Here is a 25,670-nt window from a genome sequence, read left to right as displayed (position 1 = left end):
CTTTGTCTTCCGTATTAAAATCACCTATTCTGAACCGCATCTCTCGCACATTCACCATAAGCTTTGGTGGGCAATCGGTGTGCTTTAGCGGCAATATTTTTCAAATTAAAGAAGTGGTTCAAAACTTTCGCATTTGAGGCATTGTTTGCACAAAATTCGACATTTGCGAAGCAAAAAATAAAACGTTGTTGTTTGTTCAATAACTAAGTGAGAATAAATGACCGATATGTAATCTTCAACATATTAAAAACAAAAACCGTATTCAAAAGATACACCATCTATTGTATTTCCCTCATTTTTAAGTCGGAAGAATCTGGCCCAAGCTACTGAATTTTTAAAATTTTAATTTTCACTTGATAACTGTAAGAGATAAATCTATTTTATACCCCTACTCGAGGTCCTTTATTTTGTGCCAACCTTAAAAATTGTAAAGTGATTAAATGTTTTCCATGTCTTTGGTGCTCAAATCTACAGCGTTATTCCAATGTTTTACTTTGTCAAAACGTACGATAAATTGGACTGTATCCTGAATCATTTATTAGAAATGTCAGATCCATTACCAAAACATATTTATTTCAGAACTACTGCGCGCTCTAATAAACACACATGTTGCATATTTTTATTGTATGAAAACACAAAAAAACACATAATATTCAAACCGAACAAAAGAACGAATTGCACAACCACCACTATTAACATTTTCTATGAAATTGTTGCCAATTTTTCATAAAAAAACTATTTCTTTTCATAAATAATCTTCAAAGAAGTACTTTAAGCATGCAATATTGTATGAATTCACGGCAGGAAACCCATTAAATAAAATGTGAATAGGTGCCATAGAGGTCAAAAAGTAGCAATAATATTTATTCAAACAACCGTAACGAATTTTCATAATTTTCCAAAATTCAGTAACCTTTAAAAGAGGAACACAATAAGGCATAAAAGAAATAAAATTCCACAAAAAAAAAATAAAAAATAACAATAATCGTTGTATTCTGTAACTTCTAAAATAAGAAAAAAAAATAATAGTTTGTGGTGGTGGTTTGTGGTTGGTTAAAATAAAATAAAAAAAGATTTAAAAATTGAAATGTCATTTTAACAGTGCAACAAAGCCGCCAACAAACTACAGACTAAAATGATGTGGTAAGGAGGGGAGTGGGGTATTTAATGAAAAAAAAACTCAAAATTTTCAAACAAATACTCAAACATACTTACAAGTATAAAACGTGAAAGGGCGCATTTGAAGTCATTTAATAATGACTTTAAATAGTTGTTGTGTTTGTTGTGTTTGTTGCTATTGTTGTTGTTGTTTCTAATCAGCCAACTAAGATCGTGTTGTTAAAAGTTGCTTCATTTATTCATGTTTTTCTAACTTGTGAGATCATTGGGGATGTATAAAAATAATGCAAACATTATAAAGATTTTCTTAAAGAAAAACCCAGTAAACTTAAAAGCCATAATTTCGTATTAATTGTTTGTGTCTGCTTTATTACAGGTCACTAATTGTTTTACTGATTCGGTTTTACCTTTGCTGTAATAGAACATAAATAGTTTTTAATAACCAACTTCAAAATTTATTATTTCTGTTTGCTGGGTTATTAATATTGCCTGAATAAATACATAAACTTATACTTGCAACACTTGTTGCTGCATTTGTTGTTACTGCCTTATGCTGCCTGCTTGTGCTAAAAACATCTACACATTGTATTCGATTTCTGATTTGGGTTTTTATTTAATTTGTTTCTATTTTTTTTTTTTTCTATATTTTTCAAATGTCAGGAAAAATTTGCAACAATTGCTTAAAATCTCAAAATAGGTTATTTGTTATGTTGCTGCTTCGCGTTGTGTTTTGTTTCTCCATTTAGTTGCGCTTTGAAATTGTTTTAAAAGTATTAAAACGTGTTTGAAAGTGGCTGAAAGCCTGTTTATTTTAGTGTTTATATCTTTTTTTTAGTTTAAACTTTAACAGTTAATTGATATTGATTTTATTGACCTTTTAATATCACCGCAGTGTGTAGACATTATGGAGTTTTGTATAGTTTTCCAAAGAAAATTCAAGGTGATTATTAATTTCGAAATGTATTGATTACAAAAAAATATGGGATCAGATAGGTTTTATATGCAGTTTTCATTGTAAGTATTGAATTGCTACACAATTGAGATCAGTGACTTAAATTGGGGAACCACACCCACTGTAGGAGAGCTAAAAGCTAATAGCTTTGTGGTAATAAAGGTATACAAGAAAGTCAAAAATTGTGGCAAGTAATTATTGAACAAATTTTCACTTTAATGATCATGAGCATTAGCCATACCCCTAGCTGAGATCAGAAGGTTATTGGCTACCATTTATCTTTACTTTTTTCACAAAAACTTAGAGATTGAGATTCAGGTAACCATAATATGGTTAATTTGCGATTCATATGATTGTTCAGTCATATATATGGTTACAGTAAACAAGTACATGTTTGTGGCAGTCATTTTTATACAACTATGTGAATTATAAATTAAACATATTATGGTTACCACAATCATATAAATAATTACTGTGACTATATTATTGTTAAAAACATGTAAAAATGTTGATATGATAACAGTAAACATGCATAACTATGGTATTTTTCTGGGTGTGGATGATTGTGGATGAAAGCGAATACCATTAGTATGGAAATTTTACATTGAATGTAATTTTTTAACTCTATCAACTCACAAGTTTCGTGAAGGTTTTTAATTTAAAAGCATTAATTTTGAAATCTGTAGAATGCATTGGTCTAGTAAAAAATATATGCGTCGGCCGGGAATCGAACCCGGATCAACTGCTTGGAAGGCAACTATGCTGACCATTACACCACCGACGCGTAATTTTTTTCATGGGTGACAACAACTTTTTACTTATTCTTTAGAAACAAAGTGCTTACCACCTTCTTATAGTTTTCTAACTAGCCATCTCCAGATATTTCAATAACATTAAAATGCTGTTAATATGGAGGTCAATTCAAAAGTTTCACATCTTGCTAATGAATTCACTCTAGTTGTGTAAATTTCAATATTGTCATGCTATTTATCACAACAAGTTTTAAAATTGTGGAAATGATTATGTTAAGCTCCTGTCGTATGAGGCTCTAGTAATTACTTTCCGTTTTAAACACCAAACTGTCTTTGAATTCTTTGCAAATAGATTTCGTTTTCATTAATTTATTATTGAAAGATATTCGTCTAACATACGCTTCAAAAAAAATAATTAATATACATACATATAAACAAATTTAAAACATATGCTTTTAAATTTTTGTGCAGGAAGATGGAATAATTAACTGTGGATCCAATTACACAACAGATTTCCCAGCAGAAAAACTCTCTATCTCTATAACAAATTCAACAATTTTGTGAATGATTTCAGAAGTGGGAGCCACGACCAATTATGAACCGATCGACCTGAAATAAGAGAGCGTGATAGCTTATAGGATTCATAGCTCCTATAAGCTATCACATCATAAAACTAAGTAGTAATTTATTCACATATGAAACTTATTTTTGTTAAATTTTATTTAGATTCCAACATTTTTAAAAGATTTAAAAATGTTGCCCGTTAAAGTGATTTTCGGAAGTGGGAGTTTTAGTAGAGCTATTACCAATTATCAGCAAGGACGCAAATCGCAGCAGATAGTCATCATACCGGCAATGTGTATAGATCTATGAGGAAACTCACAAATGGTTATACGGCACCGCACATGCCCCTAGAAGGTGCGAGGAAGGTGGATGACCCATACATCGTATCTATATATATCTAATCACAAGCTCTGGGAAAAAACTGGCCAACAAATCCTATCGATTGAAATAAGGACGAACCACGTTATTACACTTCCACTCATTTTGAAAATCTTATAGTTTTTAGAAAATTCTGAAAGTGTGTCTTAGAAGGCAGTAAATTTGCTTTAAAATCCTCAGAATGATGTTTATTACATTAAAATTTCTGATTTTGGGTTAATGTATTTAAAAATAAAATATTTTTTTTGCAGCCTGATTTTATAAAATTAACAAAACTAACGATTCGTCATCAAACAAATGTGTTACAAATTTGGATTTTATAAATCACAAAATTTAGCTTTGTTTTTTATATCCAATTTTCAAAGAATTTAACATAGGGTACAACTAGAGGCGCAACTGAGAGTAAGCTGAGAGTAACAATAATTCCTCTCTTCACACGTACTTGTGATATGTGAATTCAACATACTTGTGAGAGAAATTAACACATTAAAATACTTGAAATTTTACCTTTGATTTTCCGACTAAATACAGACCGAACCAATTTATTACACTTCTATACACTATTTTATGATTTCTTTTAACAATTTACAGCACATTTTATTTCCGAAACACGTTAATTTTGCTCAAACGAAATAAATATTTTTTTATTAATTTTTGACACTTAATTTTATTTGTGGTGGAATTTAATTTATTGAACAGAGTTTCAATTTTTGGTATTGAAAATAGAAGAAAATTTTAATAAATTAAAATTTAAACATTTTTATAGAACTCTGTGTGTCTGGTGAAAATTAAAAAGGCACCAATACAACCTCAATACTTTGTACTAATACATTCTCACGACTTAGGTTTTTGACAACAGACTTAGGTTTTTTCCCTCTCAGTAACGCTTCTATGGATATATTATTCTATGGAATTTAATTTCAAAAATTATAAATTTTTTACCACAGAATAACAAGAAGGGAAGCCTCTAATTTTTTTACAACAACTACTTCTCTCTCTTCTCACATACAAGTAGTAAGTGAATTCAACACACCTGAGAGAGAGATTTAACTTCAAAACTTTTTCTTGAAAATTGCACAAAATTGCAATTCTAACACACACTTTCACCATCACATAATATTTTTATTATTTTTCTACACACTTTTAAACCATTTAAATAACCGAAACGTGTGTATTTTGCACAAACGAAAAAAATATTTTTTTAATTTTTATGACATTAATTTTTTAGGAGGTGAAATAAAAACTAAAAAATACACATTTATAAAATTTCATATTGGAAATAAATAAAAAAGTTCAAATAAACTTAATTTTTGCAGAAATTATGGAATAAAAAGCTGAAAAATCTATTTAAAAAACTTTTCCAGATCAAATATAATTCAAATAATTCGAGAATTGTTTGAATTTTTAAATTTAATTGTAATAAAATTTTGTTATAATTTTTAAGGTCGCTTTTTTACAACTCTGTGTGTTTGATGAGTGTGGTGAAAGTGGTTTGAAAACCAATACATATAAATAAAATGATACCAATACATCCAAAGAGTTAGATTTTTTTGGACAACCGACTTAGGTTTTTTTTTGACAGCGTTTCACTTCTTGTTATTGTTCTTTGTTTTTACAATAAAGTTGAAAACAAAATTTCATTCGTTACTATGACGAATTGAATGTCTACAATTATACTAAGTATTGAATAAATTAATAATTAATAGATATATGACAAATACTATGGACTTAGCAGTAAATTTATACCAAACTTGTTTAAAACTTTAAACACTCCTTTTATGATTTTGTAAAAACTTGTTGACTTGATTACATATCACTTCAAAACCATCTGCTTTTACACATCTGCTCATTAAAATAATATACAAAAAAAGTTATTTATTTTAAAAGTGCAATATTATTTAATCAACAATTAAAAATCAATTAATACAAAATTGACATAAATTAAAACTCAGCTCAGATAAAGCAATTTATAAAAATTCGCAATTATTTTTAAAAATAAATCCCCATAAAAGGCAAGCAAACATTATGCACAAATGTAAAAAAGGTGTATGTGTGAAAATACTAAAACCACAAATCTGTACATAAATTTACATGTGTTTTACAGAGTATTTGACACTACCACATTTTGCTTAAAGCTACTGGGAGTCTTCGCTACAAAATGCGAACACTTTAAATCAATTACAATTTATTTTTAATCAACCATTAATGACACTCTTTTTAGTTAAATCATAATATGAACACAGTTAAACACACCAGTATCTTACAAATTAAACGCAATATTGCAAAAGCTACAAAAACTGATGCCAAGTATGTATTTAAAAAAAGAAAAAAATTGCCAACAACTTGCAATAAATGAACATCTCTTAATTTTAACCAGCAATTGTTAACACATCATTGGTTTGAAAAGCAAAAAAACTATTTAAACTTTAGTTATACCAAAAAAAAAACTAGCTTTTTCAATATTTCAGAATTTGTTTCTTTCAAGTGTTTAATAAATAAATTGTACGCGTTTAATTGTTTCGATGAGCAGCACATTGTGTAGACACACTGAAGTGTTGCAGCCACAATACAATGCATGAAAAAAAGAGGTGTTGCATTTGCGTTGATATTTATGGCAACAATGTTGACAGCGATGATTTCGTTGGTGATGACGACGATGATGTTCTTTGGTTTGAAACTGTTTAAAATAGTTGATGAGATGGCAGGTTTTCTATTTGGGCATTCACTAATTATGTTTTTTATGTAAGCAAAGCAACAAAACAAGTTTATGAGGACGGCTGCTGTAAACATTTTGTCTACTCGTCATGTGGCAATTGAAAATGTCCCATAAATGTTGGATGTGTTAACACCTCTTCAGAATATTTAACGTTTTTATACGATTCGCTGTATAAATACATTTAACTCAAGATGAGTTTCCTTTTTTGGACGCGAAAGTGGATTGATACAATCTGGAGAGATTCCATGATAATATTACTAAACTATTTTATGGAAAACTATGATAGGTGCTCATAAACACTAGCTGTGTTGAAAATAAACGTGATGATTTTAGTTTCAATACGTACGTAATATTTGCAATGATAGTCCCAAAAACATATGTGATCTGTACGAGTTTTACTAGATGAGTTTTGTAGACTAAATAAGGATTTGAAAAAAAAAGTGTTTAAAATTGTGTTTTTCTCTTCTCTCTTAACGAAATGGAATCTGAAAAATAAAATACAATTCAAAATATTCAGTAGTCAGTTCTAAAATTATTACATATATTTTTGGTTATAAATATGATTTTCTTTCTTTAATAAAGTCGTTATTTTTAAAAATAGAAAGCTAAACAATTGTGAAGACGTGTGTCTTGAGCTGTACTAACATAAGGAGTGAGATCGAAAAATTCTTAACATACATATATGTTTATAAAAAAGAAACCACTAAACTTACAGCTTTAATTTTTTTTTTATTTGATTGAAATTATTATTACAATTTACAAAAAAAATTATTTTTATAGTTTTAATCACTAGTGATGAAATTTTGAACCTTTTTCGGAAACCCTTCCATTAACGTTTTTATAGTGCTTTCTGTCACTTTGCTCGAACATGTAGTCCATCTCCGTTTAAAATCTACCACACTTTTGGACACATTTTTTGTACTCTTCAATTCTCTTTTAACAAGAGCCCAATATCTCTCCACTGGCCTTAGCTCCGGGCAGTTTGGAGGATTTGCCTCTCTTGGTACAAATACCACATTATTGTTCTTGTACCACTCAAGGGCTTGTTTGCCATAGTGACAGGATGCCAAGTCAGGCCAAAAATAAGTGGACACATTATGAAGTCTTATGAATGGAAGCAGCCTTTTTTGTAAACATTCCTTGATGTAAATTTCGGTATTTATAGAGCCCGTTGTAACAAATGAGTGGCTTCTTTTGCCGCAACTGCATATTGCTTGCCATACCAAGAACTTTCTGGGAAATTTTGTCTGCTTTTGGGTCCTAAACTTTTCTTCAACATTCCCTCGAGCATCAGCAACATAAAATTTTTGACCTGGAAGTTGCGAAAAATCTGCCAGAACATACGTTTCGTCATCCATTATGCAGCAAGAATATTTTTTTATAAAACTTGACTTCAATTTCCGTGCTCTGTTTTTGGCCTCTAAATTTTTAGTAGCGTTCCTGTCAGGAACTTTTTGAGCCTTGTATGTTTTTAAACCTGCATTAGCTTTAACTTTTCGTACCAAATAGTCCGAGCACTGAGCTAACCGGGCTGCTTTCCTACCGGATGTGTTGGGAGCTCTTTTGAAAATGCGTTCTATTTTTTTGGCTTTAGAAACATCATGTGGACCATTCCTTCTACCTGAACCAGGTTTTCTATCAACTGACAAGTTCTCCCGGTACTGTTTAATAACATTGGAAACAGTTTGACGGCAGACCTTTGTATGCTTGGCCAACTTTTTGTAAGACCAAGTTGGGTTTTGTTGAAAATATTTAATAATTTCAGTACGCACTTTTTTCTGGTCACTCATTTTAATCAGATTAACAAAAAAATTAATATAATTGACATTACACATAATAACTGACATGTTTTTCAAAGGTAACTTGATCAAAAAAAAATTCAAATAATACTTGGGTTAAAAAATGTAATGAAAAACGTGTGTTAAGAATTTTTCGATCTCACTCCTTATATTCTGCATGTCCGTCTGTATGTTGAAAACAACATTCCGATCCCCCCAATAATAATGATTGATCATCAGTATATTCGCTATATTCTAACTTGGATTGCTATTTAAAACCGAGAAAATCGGCTTATAAATGGCTGATATATAACTGTAAAACTATGACTACCTCCATTTTTTATCAAACATTTTTCAACCAAATTTGTGTGTTACACAATTTTTTTTTTGCTAAAAATTTGTTTTTTTTATAATATGACATATGACATATCGCCATCGGTGTAAATCCTGTAGAGTTTCAATTTTACCTAACTGATCATCTAGTATAATGGGATTATTGTCTGTTAAGTGAAGAAAACATAAATCGAAGCGTTCAGAAACGTAAACAATTTGTATGAAGAATACTGGGAAAAGGGTTTGAAACTTGAATATTTTACATACAAAATTTATTTAACGTTTGTCGTTTCGTTTTATAAAATGAGGCCCTTAGTAGCAACTGAATACTAAACGATTGTGTTTCGCAGAATTGAAATGTTATACTGGACGAGGTTTATGTTCTTAATAACATATATGTCATTTTGAAAGGTACATATCTGTCGTTTGGACTTACTTAGATATTGAACATTACAGTGCACAGTGGGGCAGAATCGAAATTTTTTGGAAATAAATCTGGCATTTCTAAACGGCTGCTCCGATCGGGATACAATTTTAAGTGAGCGTAGCCAAGGAGCATTCGAGTTTAAATTATTAAAATGGGCCAAAAATCCAGGGGCGGCGCTATGGGGGCTCAAAGTAGGGTACATTTGACATGTAAAATTTTTAAACACGTACCATTTATTTGTTTTCCATCCGATTTCAAAGATATTAATATTTTTGAAAAGCGGCTACACTCATAAAAAAAATTGAGTAATCCGTACTTAAATCAATCCGGAGCGGTGTCAATAGTAGGGTAAGTACGGATTTTCTTAAACCGAGTACAGAATACTTGATTCAAGTACGGATTCATCAAGCCCAAAAATCTTAATTTTAGCTCTCCCTAAGTACGGCCGAGATTGAATTAATCTTAAAATGAGCTTGATTCAAGAATTCTAAACTTGTTTTAAGCACGAATTCATACTTGATATAATCCAAAAATCGGATTGATTTAAGAATGTCCGAGATTGAATTAAACGCAAAATGAGCTTGTTTCAAGAATTCTGAACTAGATTTAAGCACGAATTCGTACTTGATATAATCCAAAAATAGGATTGATTTAAGCCCGAATTCGTACTTGATGTAAGCCAAACTAAGATTGATTTAAGAAAAACACATTATTTTTTATTTTTAATAAATTTTATTTTGTTTTTTTTTAAATTTAATACAATTTAACAATAGTATTGCTTTGTTTACAACTCGTTTGCCACGGAAGTCATCTTCTTCAATTAGCCAGTTGTCAACTTTGGATTGAACAGAAATTGTGTAGTCATCGACGCCAAACTATAGAACAAGATTAAGATTTGTTAAATTATATTTGCAAAAATCCGTATTACTAAATGCTTACCTGAATTTTTTCCACTTAAAAGCTTCATCCTAAATTCGATTCGAAGAACAAGAGGAGGTATTGCTTCCTTAAGGTTTTCACCATTGCAAGCTGTTGTATGTAACCTGAGAAGCTAAAAATGTACAAACAAATGATATAATATGAAAATTGTTTATAAATTCATTTATAAAATTAACTATACGAAATTAAAGATTTACCCCCATATTCATAAACAATTTTCAAAGGTTTATAAAACAATATTTCCATACAAAATTCGTTTTATAAACCTTTGATAAATTTAAAAATTATTTATTAATATGAGGATAAATCAGTAATATCGTATAGTTATTTTTATATTTTTTCTAAGTGACTGTACTTGTATTTATGCAATAAGAAACATATTTTTCATTTTGGTACAAAAAAACCATCAGTTCATGGACAAAAAGCAGTTATTTATACTAATCCACACAACGACGCAAACAACAAATTGTGCACATGTAAATACATATATAGGTGTTTGTGTGCCTATAATATAGTGTCTATATTATAGACACACAAACATCAAGCACGAGAATTCTTAAACTAAGAACTAAATGCTTGTATTATTTGTTTACAAGTGCACATTTTATTGTTTGCGTCTTAAAAAACTTGTTTCTAAACGATATGCGCAACTACATATGTATGTGTGTGTTAGTACAAATAAAAAAAAATATTTCTTGTTGAAAAAATTTGTATGTACATATGACGTTGTACCGTTATTTTGTTTTTAAAGAATTTGTTGCAAATTCAACAGCCTATTTATAAAACATAATATAGTAAGCCAAAAGAAAACATGTACAAAGAAACTTATCCAAAATTTTCGATTGACTTGCTGTATTATGTTTTATAAATAGAACAACTGTATTATTTAAAAATAAATCACAATAATAAATAAATTATAGACTTACCTTTTAAATACCCATAAACACTGGACTGATGAAACTCCTGGAGAAGCTGGAGCAGGAGGGTGTCTTCTTTGTCCGGAACCACTTCTGCCTCACTCATATTTTTTTCACATAACACAAAAAAACACAAAAGACCGAAAACAATACAGAACAACACGGAATACGGAGCGCACAAAACAGACTGATGAAATTGCTTCTTTGTTCATGTAACTAACCGACAGCGCGAGTAGAAAATTACTTTGAGAACAGCTCAGAGAGTAAATTTTATACCGCTCTTTTTCTATTATGGATCAATATAAGAATTTTTTTCTTATTTCAAGTTATCTTACTCTTAATTTGAAGTTTAAGAATTAACTACTTGATTTAACTTCTCACTTGTACTTAAAACAAGATTTTCTTACTTAATTCAAGAATTTCGTTCTTGTTTTAAGAACATTTCCGCTTGATTTTTTTAATCAATCCCGTTTATACTTATTCTAAGTACAAATGAGTATGAATCGTACTTAAATTTTTAAGTACAATTCTGGCTAAATTTGAGTAAAATAAACTTAAATTTAGAAGTGCTTTTTTCTTTCTGTGTAGGTCTTCAAAAAACATGCTTGTGTGTGCTATTTATCTCTTCTAATTTTGGAGTTATAGGCATTTAAAAATTTAAATTTTAAAATTTGGCCATACTTTGGCCCGCTCTTTTAAAAATATAGGTCGTAATTTTGGACCGAATGGACTTGAATTCTTTTTGTTAGTTCTTATTGTAAAAATACCATTTTTGGGATTTTCGCTCCTATTTTTAGGAATTGCGTGATTGCCTTTGACCTTTGACAAACATAAAAAACGTTAAAAATTTCGTTGAATTTCGTTAAAAAAAACTCCGTCCTTCAAAAATATTGCACTTTTTCATTCTATAAAATTTGTATACATTTTCTTAATGTGACTGAGTCAGAACCAATGACTTGTGTTGAATAAAATATTAAGAAAATTTATAAAAATAGTTTATAAAGAAAAAGTGCAATATTTTTGATAGACTTAATTTTAAATTGAGATATTGACTTGAAATTTTTTTTGTAAGACCAAAAATTAATTTATCTAAACAAAACAATATAGCTCGGAATAAATGTGGATCAAATTGTTCCTAATATTTGCAATCCTATTAAAATTTTGATATAAATTTTAGTTTTAGAAACTCAATGAATATGTAATAAAATCTTTATTTATTAACGAAACTCAACGTTTTTTACGTTTGTCATTCTAAATAACACGGTGTTTACATCAAAATGTTCTCCGTAAAGATATCTTTCAGAAAAACATCAAATTGTTATCTGTTCTTAAAGAAAGTTTTTTTTTTCATTAAAAAAGAGTTAAGTCACCTTTTCGCCCAAAAAAAAAACAGCAAAAATCAACTATTTTTTGGATCCATAATTGATATTGCTCTGAATTCTTTTGTATGTTATTCGTAATTTAGTTGTTTAACTAATAAAAAAAAAAAAATTCGAGTCCATTCAGTTTAAAAGTGCGACCCATATTTTTAAAAAAGCGGACCAAGGTATGGCAAATTTTTAAAATTTCAATTTTGAAATGCCTATAACTCAAAAAGTATAAAAGATAAATAGCACACGTAAGCATGTGTCTAAGGTACTGATCCATAGCGCCGCCCCTATATCACTTATATGGCCTATTTTAATACCTTGAACTCGAATGCTCCTTGGTTACGCCCACGTCAAATTTTATCCCGATCGGACAAGCCGTTTAGAATTGCCAGATTTATTTCCAAAAAATTGTGATTCTGACCCACTGTGCAGTGTGAATATTAACGTTTTTTTTTTTGCTTCGGAATGTATTCCATCGATTTCAACTAGCGAAAGATAGATGTTGCGGTACAGAAGATGTGATTTTGACATGAAAGGGAAAGATTGCCCAGACCGGCAAAAAAGTTTGAAGGCCATGAATTGGAGACATTACTCCACGAAGATTGTTGTCAAACTCAACAAGAGCTTGCAAAATCATTGGGAGCTACTCAAGCAGCAACGGTTCCGAGCAACAAGATTCATATCATAGAACATGATATGAATTTTTGTTTTGAGACACTTTTTATATCGCTGATGAAGGACGAAATATTTAACAATAAAAATGTGCCATTAAAAGAAAGAAAAATTACTAATGAGCATGAAAAAACTCCTCAAATAATCTTTTTGAGGCACACACATCAGAGGCGTCGGTGGTGTAATGGTCAGCATAGTTGCCTTCCAAGCAGTTGATCCGGGTTCGATTCCCGGCCGACGCACACTCTTTTTATAAATAATGCTTTTTTATTCTTAAAACTTTTTTTATTTAAATTATATAAAAAATCAAACATAAAAATATTTCACAGATATTTGCATATATGCTCAAAAGAATACTGTTGAAATTATGCAATGAATTGAAAATTCTCTTTTCTAATAAAAAAATTGGTATGCATCGGCCGGGAATCGAACCCGGATCAACTGCTTGGAAGGCAACTATGCTGACCATTACACCACCGATGCCTCTGAAATCCAGAGACTAGAGTATACTTTTTTATGGTTTAAGTTGCGATAAATCCAAAACTGACCTCAGAATTTCTCCATCATATTGGCTCGTGGTGTTATAATGTCTAGAATATTGCAAAAAATGGGATTTTTTCAAACTAACGGCTAAGTTTAAACCTTTTGAAAAGTGTACTCTAGTCTCAGGGTTAAACTCATTCAAATAAATCTTCATGTCAACAAACATAACTTTATGAATCCGTATATGATGTCCATATAAGGACAAATCTGTGTCGTAGGAATTCAATTTGTTGTATTTATGTGAGCTGGAAACAGGTTATCCGACAATGATGACATCTACACCTTGTTGCGCACTTGCGCCTTAGTGAGTCTGTTATTTTGCCGTTTTATATTTCATTTATTCTAGCCAAATGATACAATCCCATACGAAACCATTCACGACATTAGAAAGCACATACCAAAACAATTTCTGGTTAACTATGATATGAAATGAGGTTGCACTAGCTACTATACAGCGTCTAGCATTTCAGTAGTCAAAAGGATTGATAATCGACGTATCAACTCATCTGTAATATTCAAAGTTTAGAGATGTGTAGCTGGACAAGCTATAAAGATTGCTCCTTCCACAAGGTATGAAAGTGATGAGTATGCTGTAAATTTCATTTATGTGTTTATTAGTACCATAGAGGCTATAAATAGTACCACAAAGAGACCGAACTTTCCCAATTTTCAAATTTACAAAAATATTCTATAGATCGATTGCTTTATGTTAAAAACATTAGTTTTAAATAAATATATTTGGTGTATGACTTAAAAATTCGGGATTCATAATAGATCACGTATCTTTTGACAGCGGTTTTGTCATATCTGTCATATCTGTCATTTATTCTCACTTAGTTATTGAACATTGTAGTGTAAACAACAAAGTTTTTTTTTTGCTTCTAAAATGTCGAATTTAGTACGAATGAATCGTCGTATGCGTCAAATTTTGATTTGAGTCTTTAGTTTGAAGCACAAGGTTCGACAACCCAAAAACTTTTCAAGACCAAGAACTGGAGGCATTACTCCACGAAGTTTGTTGTCAAACTCAAAAAGAACTTGTAAAATAATTGGGAGCTACTCAAGCAGTAATTTCTAAATGTTTGCGAGCAGCACGATTTATCCAAAAGCAAGGAAATTAGGTACCATACAAATTGAAGCCGAGAGATATTGAAGGATGATTTAACATTTCCGAAATTATGTTTGAGCGCTATAAAAGAAAATAATTTTTGCAACTTGCGATGAAAAATAGATTCATCGCGATAACCCGAAGCGTAAGAGATTGCACCTGAAGCCTGGCCAACCAGACGAATCGATGCCAAAGCCAAATATCCATAGTGTTAATGTAATGCTCTGTATTTGGTGAAACTAAAAGCTGCTGAAATCTGGCCAGACCATCACAGTTAAACTGTACCGAACACAACAGATTCGTTTGAAGTGAGTATTTTCCGAAAAACGCATAGAATATGCGGGCAGACACGAAACCGTAATATTCCATCATGACAACACTCGGCCATATGCTGCAGTACCTGTTAAAGACTATTCAGAATGAAGTGGTTGGGAAGTGCTGCCCCATCCGCTTTATAGTCCAGACCTTGTCGCTTCCGACTACAGACTAATTGTTTTGATCAATGCAGATCGCTCATGGATGTGCTTGAGCTTGCAACAGAGTATCCGATATGGGCTTGATTCGTTCATGGCCCCAAAATGTTTCAAAATAAAAGTTAAAAATATTAAAAAATTACGTATTTTTAAGTCATACACCATCAATAAAATTTTAATTAGGATTATTTTGTCTCTAATGACTATAACTCTGTATTTTTATACAAAATTTTCAATTTAAGAAATCAAAGTGTCCACTGTAATATATAAGGTTCGATTTAAAAAGTGTGGGTTAAAAAATATAAATAAATAAAATTTTTTATAGAATTTTTTTTACACAACCAAAACATTACACATATTTTTGATTAATAAAACCAACCATGACGAAAATATTAATAAAAACTACAACAGAACGCGACACATAATTATAATATAATTGAACATATTATAATTTATTAATACCAATTACCAATTTTTAATAAAACCATGTATCAAATTTAACAACATACTGTTGTTTTCGAACTAAGTAGTTAACAAACTTAATTGTATTATTCGTTGTTTACTGCTATTGGCTACTTTAAAATATTGTTTTATTTTTAAGTTTTTTTTTTTTCTAAATAAAATTTTATTATAAAAATTGTTTTCTTTATTATTATTGTGGTCATTGTACGTTCACTAGCGATTTAAACCACTTGTTATTTAGAAAAAAATTTAAAATAAAAAAAAATTTAAATTGAAAAAAAATTACATAAAATAATTTAACATGTCTAAGCGAAGGCGTTGTTTGATTAAATGTTTAAAAACTATGAGTATGCAAAAAGCGTACAAAAAAATATCTGCTCGTATCTAGACTAAAATGGACAATTTAAGACCATTCTTAACAAGAAGTCGTTTTAAATACTTGAATATATATACTTATACAAACGTATAAAATAAAATAAAATACCAAATTGATATTAATCTTAAATTGATAGTGAACTTAAAGTCAAATTGTGGCCTTATGTGGCTTTAAATGCTTTTTGCTTGCTGCTACATATATTTGTTTTATTAATATCTCTTAATTGAATTGTACGGCCATAGTCTGTTGCAAACTCATAAAAAATCAATTAATGTGAAAAAATAAAATAAAAATTATTAACAATTCGTTGCTGTCAAGTGTTTATACAATTGTATTTACATATATGGTTAGACAATGAGTTGGACAGACAGACACCTTTACATTTGAATACACTTGACGCACCAGCTGTTTGAAAATGTAAATAAAGACGTGGGAAAATACGGAACTTGTTTCCTTTTCAAGTTTTCTCAACTTTCCATTTTTCACACTAAGTGCTGAAATAAATTAGTTTTGTGAAACAATTAAATGAAATCAACTAATTTGTCTGCTCATTTAAATAGATAAATAAAACTGTAACTGTTTATGTAGAAAAATTTAATTTAAAACAAAAGACTTAAGAAACAAATGTGGCTATTGCAGTTTTGGAGATTAAAAACAAAAGAACCAAACTTTAAAATAAATTGAAAATTGTATTTGCTTTTAAAATGTAAATAAATATATATAAAATTAATTGTAATAAACGACCAAAAAAGAAATAAAGCGTTTATTTTGTTCCCTTAATCTTAAGATTTTGGAAATAGGATATCAATATATCAATCCATTTTCCTATAAAAAATTGAAAAAAAAATAAAAGTTCAATATTTTCGTTGACTTTGAGTCCTTAGGCAAAATGGCAATAATTTGTTATCGTTACTATTCCTCACTCTAAATCAATTATTTGTATGGAAAATTTTATCACATCGAAACAAATTTATGACATATTCAAAATCACACTAAATTTTTTTTATAAATTTTCTTAATATTTTATTCAACAACAAGTAAAGTTCTTAATTAGTCACATTAAAATGTGAAAAAGTGCAATATTTTTGAAGGACCGAATTTTAAAGTGACATATTTTTAAATGTAATTGAGATATGGACTTAAAATTTATTTTTTTTAAATTTCCGAAGTTAGTAGGGCGACATAACTACTCCAAAAATTTAATATGTTTTTATTCCAAAATGTTCTCCGTAAAGATACCTTACAGTTATATTCAGAAGATTTTTAATCATGGAATATGTAATTTCGTCATAACCTGGAGATTTTTTAGTATTTATGTTATTTTTGATGACTTTTTGAAAGTCTCGGGTTTCTCCAGTACAAAATTATTGTTGGATGGATTTGGTTTAAATACGTTTGGCATTTCCTACCCAATTACCATCAGCTTTTCTCAACGGACTTTTTCCCTCTACCGGTGGTTTGATATTACATGTGGATTTCCAAACAGAAAAGTTCCTATGTGCGATCCATTTGTTATATTTATGGGATCCTCCTCTAAACAAAGGGCTCTCTTCAGTCTTTCAGTTGCGATGGACAGCCTCAGATTTGGAGCAGGTGATGTGTTTTGTTGCCACTCTCTATTAAACATTCTCTTTTCTAGAAGTAACGATTACCAATATCCGAATTGGAAATAAGCATTTTTGGCTTTGTAGAGATTTCGATCTTCGAATGATCCAGAGCAGAAGTAATTAATAACGTCATGTCTTGGCGCTTTCTTTTATATCTCCCTCATACTGTGTGATTGGATTTGACGAATTTCTTGCAATATTTTCTGAGGATTTTGGTAAATTTTTTTCATAATAGGTCACTATTACGGGTGAATGGTAGGAAAATAAATCAAAAGATATTTCCATAGATATTGAATTTCAATCTACATTTCTCGATATGGCAAAGTCTCTACGGTCAGGAATTTTCCTAGAATCAGTAGGCCAGTATTTTGGTTGACCAGGGGATATGACATCCAGGCTATTATTAATGTCAACTAGAGCTGTTTAAAGCTGTCTTGCTCTAGGGATAATTAACAGTGAACCCCAGAATGCCAGGAAACGATCTCCTAGAGTTCTTATTGTCCTTATATATTGAACTCACTGTCAAATTTCCAAATAAAAAATCCAAGCGAATAGAACTTGCTTGCATATATGGTTTTTAAAATTCGTGTGGAATATTTTAAACATATTTTAATTAAGATACCAGTACCACCATGAGCTTTTCCGTTGGGATGATTTGTGTTATGAAATGAAAATCCTGGTATATTAAAGTTGTATTTATTTGAAAGGTGAGTCTCAGAAATTAACAGCACATCGATGTCTTCTTTTAAAATCGATTATTTTTGGACGACCCATTAAAGATCGAAATATTAGTAGTAGACCTTATAAAATTCTAAGGCGATCAACATACACTGGTCGACATAAGTCTACGTACGACCAGCCAGCCAGCCAGCCAGCCAGCCAGCCAGCCAACCAGACGGAAGGACGGTATACTTCGGTATACTTTAAGGTGGGTGTTAGACTAATATTTTTGGGCGTTACAAACATCTGCACAAACGCATAATACCCTCCCCACTATGGTGGTGTAGGGTATAAAAACGAGGTTTTATATGCGATTTAAATTAGTTTAAAATCCATGAATATTTACTTGTGATTTAACTTTAAATTTGAAGAAGATGTCGGATCTTATTGATTTGATACTCCTTTTAATGATAATAATGTCGACATTTTTCTAATTATGTGTTCAAAGAAAACATTGTTATCTTTCAAATGAGTCCCAATTCAATTAAATTCGTCATCAGAATTAAAAAATACAAATATTTAAAGATACACTGTACCTAAGACTCTTGATACATTTATTTTATATATGGTATATTGGGACAGATTCTCAGAAAAGGCATATCAGATATCATACATGCAGCCTTTGACTGGTACCCTCAACGTTATGCCAGCGTTGGACAAACAACAATATCATAAAGAAATACAAAAGTCAAGGACACAAGTAGTTCCTTTAAACACTTGCGAAATATGTAGAAGAGTCTAATGCATACCTGAATGATATTTGAGATTAGAAAAATTTCAAATTAAAAATTGTAATAAGCTGAAGTCTTTTAGATATTCCTATCTTTGATCAATCAGAATTCATTTATATTTGAAAACTGTGAAACTCTGTTTATACTTCAACTTTATTTATAATAACAATCTAATGACTGTTTAAACATATATATAATAAGCTAACACAATACCAAAATTGTCAATTAAATTTCCTTTAACATATTTGCTATCGCCATACAATGCTCCAGTTTAAACAGCTTCTCAATATTGTATCAATGAAGTGTGTTGAAAACCAATGATACCATATAAGCTTGCAGTTCCAGGAACTGCTCTAGAAAACAAATAAAGAATAGTAAATAGATATTTAGAAAATGGATAAAGTTTATAGCTACAAACATACGGATGTATATATTAAGAACTTACATAAAACCATGTATGTTGTATCCTATTGTGGCATTGTTAAAGCATGCCACATTTTAGACAACACACTAGCACCATTGTTAGCATGTCTGAAAATGCTGTAAACAAAATTAGAATTGCAAGTCAGTGATTTACATGAATATACAAAATAGCACGAGCATGAAAAATTTCAACAATTGTTGGTGGCTCATGATGTTATACTTAGAACAAACGAGTAGATGTTAAGAAATTTTAGGTAAAAATATTCGTATTAATACAGTGAGGATAAAAAGTATACTACTGGTTTTATAAAAACCAATATTCCTTTCCATGAACATATTTACTTATCTCGAGGGCAAAATTCAAATTAAAATGTAACTTATGGCCTAATAAACTTGTTTAACTCCACAATAACTAACAGGCCACATAATATTTTATTACACCATAAATCGATCAAATTTAAAATATTATTCCTTACAGAGCTACTCTATAAACAATTATGCTTTCTAATTTATTTAACAGCGTTAAATATATGGAAAATAAAGGTACAGAAAGAAAAAATATTAACATATAATCTTAACATGTCTTGACATTAATGATGTCCATACAACAAATGACTTTGTATCTTGTATGACTTTGTATCTCAAATCGTACAGTTTAGCATGAACAAAATATAAGTACATGCAAACTATTTTGCATGTATCCATAGCAAAAACCCCTAGACACTGGACATACACAGTGTAGATACAGTAAATGTTTGTGGTATTAAATATGAACTTATTTATTTAAATAGATTTTTTTCTCCTCGTTATATTTTGCAAGTTCGAGTTTATGCATACAATATAATGGTGAATACCAACCAGCAAGTATAAATATTTATTTTATGCTTAAATATGGGAATAGTATTTATTTGCGAAATTTATACGAGTACATGGTTGGTTGTTACCTTTTTCGTTTTCTATTTTTTTGGAAAATTACATGCAGCTATTTGAAGGCAAAATAGCATATAAAATTTGTTATTTGTTGTTGTTGTGGCGCTGTTTGTTAATTTTTACAAGATTGTAAAAAAAAATATATTTCAGTGTATGATCTTGTTGAGTAAATTTGTGTTAAAGTTAATTCAATTTTAAAATTTGTAGATTTTTCAGATTTAATAAATGGCGTAATTTGTTTAGTTTATAAAAAACAGTAGCTAAGAAAAATAATTATTATAATTACATTTAATTATGGTAGCAAATGTGTCATACAAATTAATGCAGGTTATATTAAATTTAACAAAATTATTTAATTTTTTACAACACGCATGCATGCGAAGTTTGTGTTTGGAGTCTTTCGTTTTTTTTTTCGAGTACAACTATGAATGACATTTATGCATGTATAATGGGGTCGTTGTTGTTGATTCTGTATTAAAATTTACTAATTTGAAAATTTCGAAGAGTGCGATTCAGATTATTGTGCAACTTGATAGATATAATAGTGAATTTGTGGTCAAATCGAATAATGTTAACACGTGCAGTATCCGGTCTAAAGTTTTTAAACAAATTTTTCATAAATTTGTATTTCTCATTTAGTTATAAAGAAAACGTAATATTCACAGAATCATCTATCTAAAATAATATAAAAGATGAAAATTTCCGGCTTTTTATGCGTCCAAGGGCATGCGTAAAGAAAATATTTAGCTGGTTTTGGAAAATACATAAAGCAAAATTATTTTTTACCTTCCTAAAATTTATTCAGAAGTTCTAATAAGATTTCTCTTTTCACTGGGATAAGATTTATCTATTTTCTATACATTGTCAGCTACCATGAAAGGAAAATTTTTGTATATGCAACCCAGCAAAAACTTACTTTACTTACAAAATAAGTAGAATTTGACGAAAATACTACTTATTTTTCTACTAGAAAAAGTACTTATTTTTGTTCGCGTTGTCCCAAAAGTAATCCTTCATATTTTGGCCGGAAATAACTTGTTTTGCTAGTAGAGTTACTTATAGAATTATGTATTTACAAAAAAAAAAATAAGTCGCAGCCACAAGTTGAACCATCAACCATTGTACTCACCACACCATTGCTTACTTATTTTATTGTGCGTGAAGTAATGGTTTTCACGCCGTAATTCTATTTTCTTTTCTGTTTTTTTTTTTAAATAAAAATGCATACAAAGTAAGTTATTAAACAAGTCGTTACTTCTGGCTTTGTAAGCAAAGTTTTTGCTGAGTTTTAACCCTGATTTTTGAATAAAGATTAACGCTAAGGCCCGTTTTCTCAATGTATCGACAAACTGCCAGTAACTAAATGTCAACATAAATTTATAAGGCCGGTAAACTGTCCGTTAACAATTTTGGTTTTCTCAATATACCGACAAAAAACATTATTTTCAGTTGGCAATACCTCTCTAAATAGATGTTAAAGTTGGGAACCCTGCCTTGAAGTGACAACATGTTTACATAAATCAGCTGTTTAATGTGGCCATCGACAGTCGGAATCTTTTGAAAAGTTCATTATCCTGCATGTCTGCCAGGTAGTTAGGCCTGACATGATAAACTCTTTCAGCATTTACTTGGAACTCATGTTTTTCGAGTGCATGCTCCATCAAATTAATGTTAATTCCTCTATTAAACTTTTTTTTTATAAAATCTATTTAATTTCGTTTACAAAAACACAAACACCTAAAAACTATGTACGATAAATAAATAATGGGCAGATGAGGTCGGGTAAGCTTTGCGACAGAATAGAAGCAAATGAGAGATTGAGAAAACCGATTTTCTTTAATCTGCAGTTTTTCGTTGGGAAAAAAGACAATCACCTGATAAGAAAATGGCCCAAGAGTATGTTTATAAGTTTTCACAGAAATTCCCAGGAATATTTTTTTTTAAAATTTTCGAGAAATTTTTGTCGTGAATTTGTTTATAAATTTTCTTCTTAAGTTACAATATTCAGATTCGTTGTAATTTCCAAAATTGTTGTTAATTGAAGGATTACATTATACCTAGATTTTTCGGTTCTACCAACAGAGAGTCAGTTGACAATAAAGCATTCCTATTTCGAAACTAAGATTTATCATATTGGAAGTTCTTAAGTTTTCTAATAAAACAATAGAATTTATAGAGTTTATAGTGACCAAATCCGATCACTATTAAATTAGAAACACTTAAAAATGTGAGACCAACATTGTACAACCAACTAACGTTATTTCATACTTATTTTAAAATGCTGGTAAAATTCTCAAAACTCTTCATTCGATAAAAAAAATATACATTTTTTTGGTTCAATTTTGTATTGAACAATTCTTAAGATTTTTTTAATTTCTTTCCAGGAACAGAAAACATCCTGGAACCCTAAATGTAAATGACATCAGTTTTGTTTAAAAATTCGAGATTTTTTCAAATTTTTAACTTTTATTTTGAAACATTTGTGCAATATAAATTTAAACAAAGTGTTAGCAATTGTTAGCTATGAACTTTTCCTATCATTTGGCATCATATAGATTCCGAGTAAGGTTTTGGGTTTCCCGGATAATTTTATAAAAATGTTTATTCCCATTTTACGGGAATCCCGGTAAATTTTTTCAAGTAGAAAAATTACTAAAAAAGAAAAACAAATAATACATTACAATTCAAATGTACTAACGTAAAACAAAAAAGTATTTGGAGATTATTTGTTACTATATAATTAAACATTATTTCATAGAAATGATGTTCTAAGTCAAAAGACAATTTAAAAAATACAAAAAAAATACAAAATAACTAATGCTTTCAATAAGCCATTTGACCATTTCTTATTATAGTTGCAAAGTTTCCAGCTACCTTGATAACTCTTTCCCTTTCCACCGATGTTGGCTTTATCGTTATTGAAACAATTTTTTACCTGATTGCTACTTGCTTCTAATAAAGCTAATTCCCACTTAAAAAGAATTTCAGCATTAAATGTTTAGGGTTTTCTTTTTCAATATTGATTCTAATTCGTTTTTAAAAATTTTCACCATTTCAAATGGTCCATTTTTATTTCGGAAACATCATTATCATCGCTTTAAACAGATGAGGTAACATTGTAGTTGGTATATTTGCTGTCCATAAATTTTTAACACTGGAAATCCAGGGATATCCCGGTGAGGAATTCCTGTACCGCAAACCCTAATTCCGAGCGAAAATAACTTCTCATCAACGAATCAAGCCAATTTCGGATATTCTGTTTCAAAGTGAAGCGTATCCCAGAGACAGAACGCTCCATCTCGATCGAAACACATAGCATTAGGACGGGGAACGTTCTGGACTATAAAGCGGGTGAGGCAGAACTTCCCAACCACTTCATTCTAAATAGTTTTTGAATCATTTACTTTCGGTATAGGTTCCCTGTGATGGTCTGGCTAGATTTCAGCCTTTTTCTCTTGTCTTTGTCTTTGTTGCAGATTCGGCTTCTTCGGCGGGCTTCACATCTTTTGCGCTTCGGGTTATCGTAATGGATCCATTTTTCATCGAAAGTAATGATTCTGTGCATTTTATAGCGTTCATGAAGCATTTCAGACATACAAAATCGTATGTTACACAATTTCCCTGCTTTTGGATGAATCTTGCTTCTAGCAAACATTTTAAAATTGCTGCTTGAGTAGCGCCCAATGATTTTGCAAGCTCTTGTTGAGTTTGACAAGAATCTTCATGGATTAATGCCTGCAATTCTTTATCTTCAAAAATTGTTGGCTGGCCTGGGCTATCTTTGTATTCCTTGTCAAAATCTGAACCTCACAAACCATCTCTCGCACCTGTAGCCGATGGAACAGATTCACCATGAGCTTTGGCGTACTTTCGGTGTGACGTTTTATTGGCTTAAATTTCGACATTTTCGAAGAAAAAAAACTTAGTTGTTTACACAATAATCAGTGTTGCCAGTTTAGCCTTTTTGAGGCTAAATTTAGCCTTTTTATTTACTCTTTAGCCTCGAAATTTTGGTTTTAGCTTCGTGGCTTTTTTCTAGCCTTTTCTTAATTTCAAAATAGCCTTTTTTGAAATTAAAAAAGGCTAAAAATTTCGAGACTAAAGAGTAAATAAAAAGGCTAAATTTATATTTGTGAACCATTTTCATTTTAATTCATTACTGATTTTCATTTAGCTTTTCAACATACTCAAGAATTGTGCAGTATTAAAAGAACAAATAACAATTGCCAATATCAAGTGGTTCAAAATGAAATAGAGTATTTTATATCTGAAAGCTTAAATGTTATTACACATTATATTCATCATTATAAAATGGACAAGAGCCCCACAAACACTTGAAGGCTTGTGATACTCGATGGCGATCAATAGCCGTTAAACGTCTTGTGGATCTATGCTTCGAGTTAAAACCCATTTTGTTTTAATTTCGTCAAACCAGCAATTCTAAAAAGCCAAACTTTTAAGTAATTAATACACTGATTATAATTTGACGTACCATCTTTTTTTAAAACCAGTATTGCACAAAGTACAAAAAGTAAATAAATCATTTGCTGTTTTCTGATTTAAAATTCAAGGAATTTGATCCATTATCGTCGCCAATTGAAAATTGTTTAATGTTTTTGACACATTTTTCATACTAGTTTGATGAATGAGAGATAAAATAAAGAACGTTTTAATTAGTGAAGTTTATGACAAAAATAATACGACAAATTAAACTAATTGAGCAATTGCGACAAAGATTACCATATGAAAACTCTACGCAAAATCATTTTTTTTCCCGTTGATAATAAAGTAGTAAAACCAAAAAAAATATATTATGTCATATTGATAGTGAAAAATTAAAGTGCTAATAAAATTACGAAGCTTAAGGCTCAGGGGCAGAATATATTAAACTACAAATGGACAAATATAGAACCAACAATGTCCATTTTCTGACATGGTTAATCTAGTATTTAACTTTTTAGTACTTCCTTTAAGTAAAGCAGATGAATTTTATGAACATATTTTCTATTTTTTATTTAAAAATAAATATAAACCAAAATTCTTAATTTATAATATTTTAGCTTTTTTTGGCTTTTTTTCTAAAGAGGTTTAGCTTTTTCTGGCCTTTTTTTGAAGACAATATAGCTTCTTTTTTCGCCAGCTCCTGGCAACACTGACAATAATGTTCAAGAATTAGGTGAGGTGAGAATTAAAAGCAAAAAGTGTGTTCAAAAGATATGCCATCTACGGTAAATCCCTATTTTTTAAATCATACACCCAATATAAAACTTATACAAGGACAATTCCATGTCATCATACGTGACTATAGAGTTGAATAGATTTTGCAAAAATTAGAGTATCTAAAAAATAATTTGGATTTTATGTTCTATTCAAACGCCAC

The 25,670-nt window shown here is 30.1% G+C and overlaps 1 long non-coding RNA gene and 3 other non-coding genes across 4 annotated transcripts; 1 reads left to right on the top strand and 3 right to left on the bottom strand.

The window, feature by feature from the left end:
* Positions 1 to 2,783: 2,783 nt before the first annotated feature.
* On the bottom strand, positions 2,784 to 2,855 carry TRNAG-UCC (transfer RNA glycine (anticodon UCC)). Its single transcript has one exon. It is a non-coding gene; the product is annotated as a tRNA-Gly (tRNA).
* A 6,915-nt stretch (positions 2,856 to 9,770) lies between these two features.
* LOC135957770 (uncharacterized) lies at positions 9,771 to 10,989 on the bottom strand. The gene is made up of 3 exons (XR_010576427.1): positions 10,885 to 10,989; positions 9,959 to 10,070; positions 9,771 to 9,894 (listed from the first exon to the last, which is right to left on the bottom strand). It is a non-coding gene; the product is annotated as an uncharacterized LOC135957770 (long non-coding RNA).
* A 2,098-nt stretch (positions 10,990 to 13,087) lies between these two features.
* On the top strand, positions 13,088 to 13,159 carry TRNAG-UCC (transfer RNA glycine (anticodon UCC)). The gene has a single exon. It is a non-coding gene; the product is annotated as a tRNA-Gly (tRNA).
* A 169-nt stretch (positions 13,160 to 13,328) lies between these two features.
* On the bottom strand, positions 13,329 to 13,400 carry TRNAG-UCC (transfer RNA glycine (anticodon UCC)). Its single transcript has one exon. It is a non-coding gene; the product is annotated as a tRNA-Gly (tRNA).
* Positions 13,401 to 25,670: the final 12,270 nt, after the last annotated feature.

The sequence above is a fragment of the Calliphora vicina genome, chromosome 4 (assembly GCF_958450345.1).
Source record: "Calliphora vicina chromosome 4, idCalVici1.1, whole genome shotgun sequence".
Taxonomy (NCBI): domain Eukaryota; kingdom Metazoa; phylum Arthropoda; class Insecta; order Diptera; family Calliphoridae; genus Calliphora; species Calliphora vicina.
This window is presented reverse-complemented; position numbering and strand designations above follow the sequence as displayed.